We start from the raw sequence: 9,424 nt of genomic DNA, 5'->3' as shown, positions 1-9,424 counted from the left end.
CTGATGGTAAGGGCCAAAGTTAGTCAGATTTATATTGGGCAGGGCTGGCCCAAATCAGGCCTGGTTGTTAACCAAAGTACTCAAACAGCTGACACTAATTATCCCTTTAATTGGCTTGAGTTAACTAGGGGGGGGCAATAACTTTTTCACACCTGAAGATTGCATGTTTGATTACCTTGCACACAAAACAAATGAAAGAAGCACACCGTTGTAGTCAAAAATTTACATACCCCAATGGAAAATCTCAAATTTAACAAAGAATTTTAGGAAAAATCTTTTGTAGTAAAAGTTACAAGAAATAGATGTCTACAATTACTTATTTCAGCAATTTTTTTTGCAAAACTCAAAATGCTCATTCAAGATTATTCATACCCTTTGATGCTTTGATAGTATTGTCTACAAGGTGCTAGAAATTTCAATATGATAATGCAGAACCTAATTCTAGAAAAGTAGAAAATGCTGGATTGTAGGTGAACATTCTTAGAGAGTATAACAGGGTTAGGCAAAGGATGACTGCTGTCATTACCAATAAGTTAATATGGGAAAAAGTAAAGAACTATCCGAAGACCTTAGGCAGCAAATTATTTATTGTCATAAAGCTGGAGAAGGATACAAGAAGATTTCCAAGTATTTGAGTATCCCAATTTCAACTATTGTTTCTATTATCAAGAAGTACAAGACTCATGGTACTGTCACAACGCTCCCTCGGTCTGGAAGAAAGAAGGTTCTTTCACCAAGAACAAGTCGAAGAATTGTGAGGAAGGTTAATAACAATCCGAGATTGACTGACAAAGATATTCAAAGTGAATTGGCTGTAAGTGGGACTGGGGTTTCCATGTCAACCACAGGTCGAGTATTGCATGGTGAAGGTCTCAATGGTCGCAGGCCAAAGAAAAAGCCACTCTTAGGAAAATGTTTCAAGGACAATCGCTTAATGTTTGCAGAATGGCATTTGAATGATGGATACGAGTTCTGGTCAAAGGCTTTGTGGAGTGATGAAACAAAAATCAAGCTATGTGGTCACGCTGATAGTCGTTACATTTGAAGAAAGTCTGGTGAGGTGTATAAAGAAAATGACACAATACTTCTATATATATAAAGGGTTATAGATGACAAAAGTCTGTGTATGATGAGGTACACTGGCACGAGTAAAAGTGAGGCTGAAAGCTGAGGTCTGTTTATCAATCAATCAATCAATCAATTTTATATAGCGCCTTTCATAGTGGACCACCATCACAAAGTGCTTTACACGATGCAGTAACAACAAGAAAATCCATATTACTCTACATACAGAGAAATGCATAAAACATGATATACTGTAAAAAAACAATGCATAATGCATTAAATTGCATTATGCAGTGTGGAGTAGCGGTCAGGGCTCTGGACTCTTGACCAGAGGGTTGTGGGTTCAATCCCCAGTGGGGGACACTGCTGTTGTACCCTTGAGCAAGGTACTTTACCTAGATTGCTCCAGTAAAAAGCCAACTGTATAAATGGGTAATTGTATGTAAAAAAATAATGTGATATCTGTATAATGTGAAATAATGTATAATGTGATATCTTGTAACAATTGTAAGTCGCCCTGGATAAGGGCGTCTGCTAAGAAATAAATAATAATAATAATTAAATACAGTGGAAAGTGCAGAATACATGAAATAGTAGCAGCAACACAGCAGCTAATAGCAGATACCAGGCTTAAAGATCATGGAAAGCAAGAGAGAACAGGTGGGTCTTGAGAGTTGATTTAAAGCGAGCGGCGGTGGGAGCATCACATACCAAGGCTTCCAGAGAGTCGGAGCCATGAAGCTAAACGAGCGTTCTCCAAGTGTGGTGCACTTTTGCTTGGGGCTAACAAGCAGGCCAGAGTTGGGGGACCTCAGCTTGCGGGCAGGGACACAGCGGGTCAGCAGGTTGAGGAGGTACCTGTGTGATGAAGGGCCTTGTAGGTGAGCAGGAGAGTTTTGAAAATAATTCTGCAGCTGGGTAAGACGGGGGGTGATGTGTTCATGTTTTTTTTACATCTGGTAAGGATCCTGGCAGTGGCATTCTGAACTAGCTGCAGTCAGTTTATGGTGCGTGCCGGTAGACCATCATATAGAGAGTTGCAGTAGTTGAGAGGAGACAAATGCATGACAATGAGTGTCGATATAACCCATTCTCAGATCATTGCCTTCATATAACACAATTAACTATTTCTTTACTGGGAATACATGAGTCACACAATCACAAAGGTTTTTATGTAGTCCATTGTCATGAAAAAGTGCCAGTCCGATGCTAGGTTAGGGATGCAGGGACTGTTTCTCCTCGATGCGCTACAGTGGACCCTACTGGCCAGGTGCCCGTTGAGTTCAGACTGGCTCGGGGATCGCAGGATGCACAGACCTTCAGTCCTCCTGAGCTGCTGCAGTGAGAGAACGGAACTGGACATTCTGAAACGGGGAGAAGACGGGAGGTAAAACCGGGAGTTTCCACGACTCGCCCGAGCGGCTGAGCGCAGCGATCTGCTCAGGGTTTGCATCTCATCCTCAACATAGCCAAACAAAGGAAGCGTGTCATCATGTAGCCAGGAGGTGCGTGTGGAGAAGAAACCGGCAGGGAAATCACTGCCATTGTGGCTGATTTCCTTTCATGTAGGTAAAGCACACATGGGACAGTCTCTTCATTGTTTTACTTTAAGCTTTAGTGTATTCACCGAAGGCAGAAAACTTTGTTGAATTGAACAGTGCTGACGCTGCTCCGGCACTCAGGACACAAGTCTGAAGCCGCATTGCTTTTTGTTTTTTTTATTCATGATAAACACAATGACAAACCCTGGCTGCTTGTTTGGCTGTGCTCTCCTTCGAACAGCTTCCTTTCTATTTGGACAATCCCCCAGTGACCTTTAACACACGGAAAGTATTTCCAAGGTTGGCCAGGTTTGGAGAAAAGCCCTGAAACGCTCTTTAGATTTCGGAGGCTCGCCGTTGGCAGTGGAAATGAGGCAATAGACAGGGCATTAGAGACCCTGCCCCCTAGTGTATAACAGGGAGAATGTGAAGAGATATTGGAGGGAATAGAAAGTAGATTTCCCAGAACAAAGGCTGCTCTAATGATGCGCTCAGTCAGCCCCTGGCCCTATTCACTTGCTAATTCTCTGTGAGGCTGCAAGGATCACAAGAGCCTGCCCATTATAATCAGAAAGCTCTCTTCCACATCCCAAGTGTGCACCTGTGATCACTGCACAGTGTGGGCTGAGAGTGTCAGTGTGTGTGTGTGTGTGTGTGTGTGTGTGTGTGTGTGACAGCCAGTCATTATTAGACCACAGCATTTCAGCAATAGCATTGGATTTGTATTAAATATTGCACAGTGATACCAGTCATCAGGTACGAAGGCCACTGTGTGAAAGTGTTGCCACTGACAGTGGTACGAAGGTGCAATGGAAGCACAAAAGCAGAACCAATACTGCAGTTTTCTTGCTGTCATCAAAAAGCTGATGTTACAGTCCAACCTTCATTAATGGAATGAGATTTCATATGAGGATTGTCTGACTGTACAACGTATTTATGTTTTATTGATATTTTGATTTGTATATACAGTATTATTCTTTGCTTTACCTCTCTGTTCCCATTCCAGTGGAGCTCATTTTCCGTCGGGTGCCAGTTATACAAGGCATGCCAGATGAAACGGCTCAGTCATACACACAACACAATATTTTAGCCATGTCATTAACAGTGGGGGTTTGGGGGCAGTTCTGTTTCGGTAAAGCATGAGAAACGCTGGTACGCGACTCCACGGTGTGTTTTCAGCGTTTATTTTTGAGGAGCGCACAAAATCCTGTAATACAGAAGTAAGGTATTTATTTATACCCGGGTTCTTCATTAAACATCTTGACGACATTGTGAAACAGGCTGGGAGGAAAGCCTTTGCTGCTCTGATAACATTGAGTTTGTTTGTAGTTTCTGAGCAGCTGAATCTAAGAGGGACGCAGACGAGCTGAGTGTGAAACACCTGCCCTGCTGGACTGGAATCAGAAACACACACAAGAAGATTGCTGGGTCTGTACTGGAAACTCTGCCAGTAAGTCAATTAAAACAGTGCTGTATTTATGAACTTCAGATTCTACATGAAAGATGTAGATGTATTAAATAATTACATTAAAAGAATATGGAAGGGTCAAATGCTGGAGAGCTGAGAATGGAGTGTTTAGACTAGTGATCATTATTACTGGAGTAGTGGTTAGGGCGCTGGACTCTTGACCGGAGGGTTGTGGATTCAATCCCAGGTGGGGGACACTGCTGCTGTACCCTTGAGCAAGGTACTTCACCAAGATTGCTCCAGTAAAAACTCAACTGTATAAATGGGTAATTGTATGTAAAATAATGTGATATCTGTATAATGTGAAATAATGTATAATGTGATATCTTGTAACAATTGAAAGTCACCCTGGATAAGGGTGTCTGCTAAGAAATAAATAATTATTATTATTAAGGTGCTGGTAATGACAGCGCTGGAGAGCTGCAAAGTTTTAGTTCTAACTACAGATTTCAAAGCTACCTCAAGTAGCGTATTGCCATAGCAACAGGTTCCCTTTGAATTGGAGTGGCTCTCTGTGTTTCTAAGTACCCCCTCCTGCTATGCGGTCGCCATTGGCGACCATTGTTCAGCCAGCAGCCTAGTCCCATCGGACTCTGTCAGAAAATGCAAAACAAAAAATAAATGAAAACAAGCTTCTAACCTTACATCTGGCCTACATTAAATTCCAAAGTAAATGCAAATACTGTGTACTTCAAATAGAAACAGAAAAGCAAATACTGTATATTACAACTGCATGTGACATCTGCACAGGCAGGATCGATGGGGTTATTGCACGTCCATTTGAACTTACCTGCTACCCGTCCTTGTTTGAAAGCTGCTTTCCACTTCAAAGTGGTTGAGTCTGTTCCACTTCTCCAGATTTCTGCCCAAAACACTGGTGACCTGAGGCTCTATGGAAGGGTGGCCCGCATACTGCTGAGGATTTGGGGTAAAGCTACACTGCTTTTGGACCCATCTACCTCAGGAGGCTGTGTGGTCTTTCAGGTGAGACATTGTTGTAAGTGACTCTGCAGCTGATGCGTAGTTCACACACCCTAGTCTCTGTAAGTCGCCTTGGATAAAGGCGTCTGCTAAATAAACAAATAAATAAACAAATAATAATTGGGATTGGCATTGCCCTGGTGTGGGCCATGTTCTCCTGGTATACCCTGGTGTGGGTCGTGTTCTCCTGGTATACCCTGGTGTGGGCCGTGTTCTCCTGGTATACCCTGGTGTGGGGAGTGTTCTCCTGGTATACCCTGGTGTGGGGAGTGTTCTCCTGGTATACCCTGGTGTAGGGAGTGTTCTCCTGGTATACCCTGGTGTAGGGAGTGTTCTCCTGGTGTACCCTGGTGTAGGGAGTGTTCTCCTGGTATACCCTGGTGTGGGCCATGTTCTCCTGGTATACCCTGGTGGGGTGCGTGTTCTCCTGGTATACCCTGGTGTGGGCCATGTTCTCCTGGTATACCCTGGTGTAGGGAGTGTTCTCCTGGTATACCCTGGGTCCCTTGATTACGCTGGAAGGCCAAATTCATATTGTAGTTTACTGAAGCATTATTGTGGATCCACCCAACAATGCTGAACCCCCGATGGCTACTTTCAAGATAATAATCATCCACCATGCCAGAACTGATTGGTTTGAGGAGCATGACAGAGACTTCAGAGACATCTTACACGACCGCCATAATCCCTGGACCTCAATCCAAATGAGCACGCTTGGGATGAACTTGAACATGCATTCGTCATCATGATCCTGTTTACATCTCTGCACTGATTGTTGGAAATACTAAGGACTGAATGGGTTAACATGCCATGAGGACCTTGTGGAGTCTGTGCCAAATTGTCTTTATAGACCGAGTGACCTGCCACTTTGGATCGAGTTTCCTTTAGTTTTGCTGGCAATGCCCTGCTGTGCACTAGAGGGCGCTGGCACTTACTCATATAAAGACACTTTGGCTGATCTAGCCTACTTGTGTCTATGGCAGCCAACTAGAACTGAACAGCAGCTCTGGACAGCCAAAGCCCCTTCATACACACACTCATCACAATCTAAAAACAAAGACAGTATTGTAGGAATTGCTTTAAGAACCACTCGGAAAGATTGCAAACATCATGAAAACAATAAAAAAAAACTAAACCCTTGAAGAAAGTCAGAAGTGACTTACCATAATATTGAGCTGAAAAAGTTACAAAGCCTTGGCACACCGGATTGTAGCAAACAAAATACGCCCATACATATATAAATACAGCCTGTCATGCACTTCCATTCACTAGATAGGTCTACACACATGCAGTTTGTTTTAAAACAGCTGGTACTTCACCAGGCAATGTCTTCGGGGTCAAGCATCTTACTGGCTGCAAAGCATGTCAGTCATACGGGTAAGCAGCTGATTGGTTACTGACTGGAAAGGCGGCCCTGAAGAGGCGGGTACAATGACCAAGAAACTATCTGAACACAAGGCCTGCAAACAGGTTTCTTTAACATAGTATCAGATATCATGTTTTAAAATACAGGTTTTGGCCAAACCAGATTTATTTAAAAACTATATAATGAATGGATGTGTATGAATAATGTATGGAATTATATAGTTAGCTACAATAACTAACTTTAGCCTACAACTGGAATAGTTTACACTGGAGACAAATTTGGCCAGCAATGAAATGGTTTCAAGATACCCCCCCACCTCTGATTGGTAGAATCCTGCTGCTGGGCAGAACCTATCCAGTTTTAACCGGTTGGGCGGCCCATTGTTTGTGTGCGGGGCGGATTAGCTCCTCCCAGGCCTGACCCTAGCACTAAACCCCACCATTGTTGCTGTAAGCCGTTCTGGAAGGGTGAGCTGCATGCGGCTTCTCGCTGTGTTAAAAGTCGCTGCGTGTGGAGTTCTGCTCCCCTGTGTGTAAGACTGCTGACAATGGCACTGACCAGTTAAACAGCGATGGCTCTACAGCAGCAAAATGACAAAGTGCGGGCTCAGGAGAACCAGCAGGAACAACAGCTGTCCCCACGCTCCTGTGAGAGGAGTGATACTGGCACCAAACATGTGAACTCACAACCTCAAAACAAAACAAACAGAAATCGAGTAAAATCTCGCTTGAAGGCCACGTCAATATACAGGCCCCTTTTTTATAGTCCCAATTCTCTGCTCGTGACAGAAGTGTAAAGTCACCTTCAATACCGAGACCACTGTGTTCAGAATGAAGGCCATCGACTTGCGAATGTATGAAACAAGTCCTGTAAGAAACTGAACAGTGACAGTGGAGGGCAGGAAAACCAAGCTGACACAATCAATTACAGATTTAAAAACTATTTAAAAGCAAATTACTGATTGATTAAATTGTTTTAGCACTTGATTGGTAACTACCCCAATTTCAATTTTAAGGGTTCAAGACAAATGAAAATGCTACCGGAAATAAATGCACTCAAATTTCATTGTAAGACTGAAAACAAGAACGTTTATCCATCAGAAAAAAAAAAAAACGACCTCCAGAATATTCATAAGAACCCAAGATGATCTCCACCACAATTCCCATGAGTAATGGTTTCCACTGACAGCAGCCCTGCAGGTAGAATTGAAAGCTGCATACGATTAATCAAAAGTTTAGATGACATTATAACATATTTAAAAAAAACAAAAAACATAATACTGTAAAAAATCTAAAGTCTACAAACAGGACAAGTTATATATAAAATTAACAGCAACATGGATAACAAAAAAAAAAAAAGTGGGGGTCTAAGTTTGCCCAGTTTGTGTTTAACTTCTACCGTACATCTTTACAGAGCAGACTCTTTTCTATATACAGACCGGCCCTGTGAAGGTCATCTCCAGTACAATGACCTCTTTGCTAATCGATGGTATTTCAGGAGGGAGCAGCCAGGACACTCTCCTCAGTGATGCACTCAGCACTTCCCTTTCAGACCGGCCCACAGCTGTCAATGACAGAAGTTTGGAGAAGCCATGTGTTACAGACAGCGCTGGATTGAATGAAGGGTGTTTCCAGCATGCTAGACAATTTTCCTAGCTCTTATACAGCAAGGGCTCTCTACATTTCCACTGTCTAGAATGAGCACTTGTTATCAGAATTGTGATCCTGTTTAGTTTTAAGCAGCACCAAAAGCAGACTGTTGCTATGTCCAGGAAAAGCAGTAATTTAAATGAAATGACTTCTCTAATATGTATTACTATTACTTTATAGATCTCACATCATCCTATATGAAAGAGGCACTCATGTTAAACATGTATTTGATTTTTAATGGTATTTAATGGTTTTTAATGGTATTTAATGGTATTTCACGCTTTCCGTGCTGCACTTCCCATGCACACCAAGCATTCTAAATATTTGCCATCTACTTTCTTTAAAAGAACTCAAACTCCTAGAAGCTCAATACATCGGCTGACATCTGAGTACCAATCAATGCTTCCCTCATGACTGACATGCTCAGGGTCTACTTAAGACCTTCACGCTGCGACGTTGACTGGAAGTACAGCATTGAAGTATCTGCAAGGAGCGTTCGATAAATATTCTTCTCCAAGAGCATCACGTAAACGACCATTTAAAAATCTTTGATTCTATTCTCAACTACACAACCAAGTGAACTCTGAATTCAAAGCGACCATGTTATAGATAAAACACCATGCGCAATAGTATCAATTGGAAAGTCCAATGCACACCGTTACAGAACAAGTCAGATTGTTATTTGATTGCCTAAACATATACGTTTATTGACAGACAACGAAAGGGATATTGGAAATCGGTGCAAAATAAACTTTAACCTTCCTCTGTGCACCTTTAAGGAAATTTCCATTTGACAGTTCAGATCAAATCGGATCCATTAAAATGAGAAACACAAAATAAACCACAGTAATATTTATCGTCTGTGTAACTGTGTGCAAAGGCTTTGAATCCTGGGAGGTGCTGGTGTAGGATGTTACGATGGCTTGTGATTTCAGGAAGGGTTCCTATTCCTTTCATGCAGCCTCTTTTGGAAAGAGCAGATGTGTTGCACAGAATAAGGGTGCTTGATGTAATCCAGGCAGCCTCCCTGGTACTGCACAACACTCCTAACTGAAGTCCCGCTGTGACTTATCCAGCAGGGTACAGGTTCATCAAACCAATCCCCAAGTGCTGGAGTAAAAGATGCACCTTTAAATGGGTTTCCTTTCAATAATGGAAGGCTTTTTCTAGAACAGTATTTCCTATATATAACCAGCCAAAGCAAAAACATTATTTTATAGGTGTTGGCTATTTCAAAAAAAATTGACAACATCAAAAATGGTAATGTTATTACATACTGTTCATTGTTTAAAACCATTAGTCGTTGGCACAGGGAGCGAAAGCAAAGGTTAGTGTAAGAATCCACTCCATTGAA

Source organism: Acipenser ruthenus, chromosome 45, assembly GCF_902713425.1.
Source record: "Acipenser ruthenus chromosome 45, fAciRut3.2 maternal haplotype, whole genome shotgun sequence".
NCBI classification, from domain to species: domain Eukaryota; kingdom Metazoa; phylum Chordata; class Actinopteri; order Acipenseriformes; family Acipenseridae; genus Acipenser; species Acipenser ruthenus.
Note: the sequence above shows the minus strand (reverse complement) of the source record.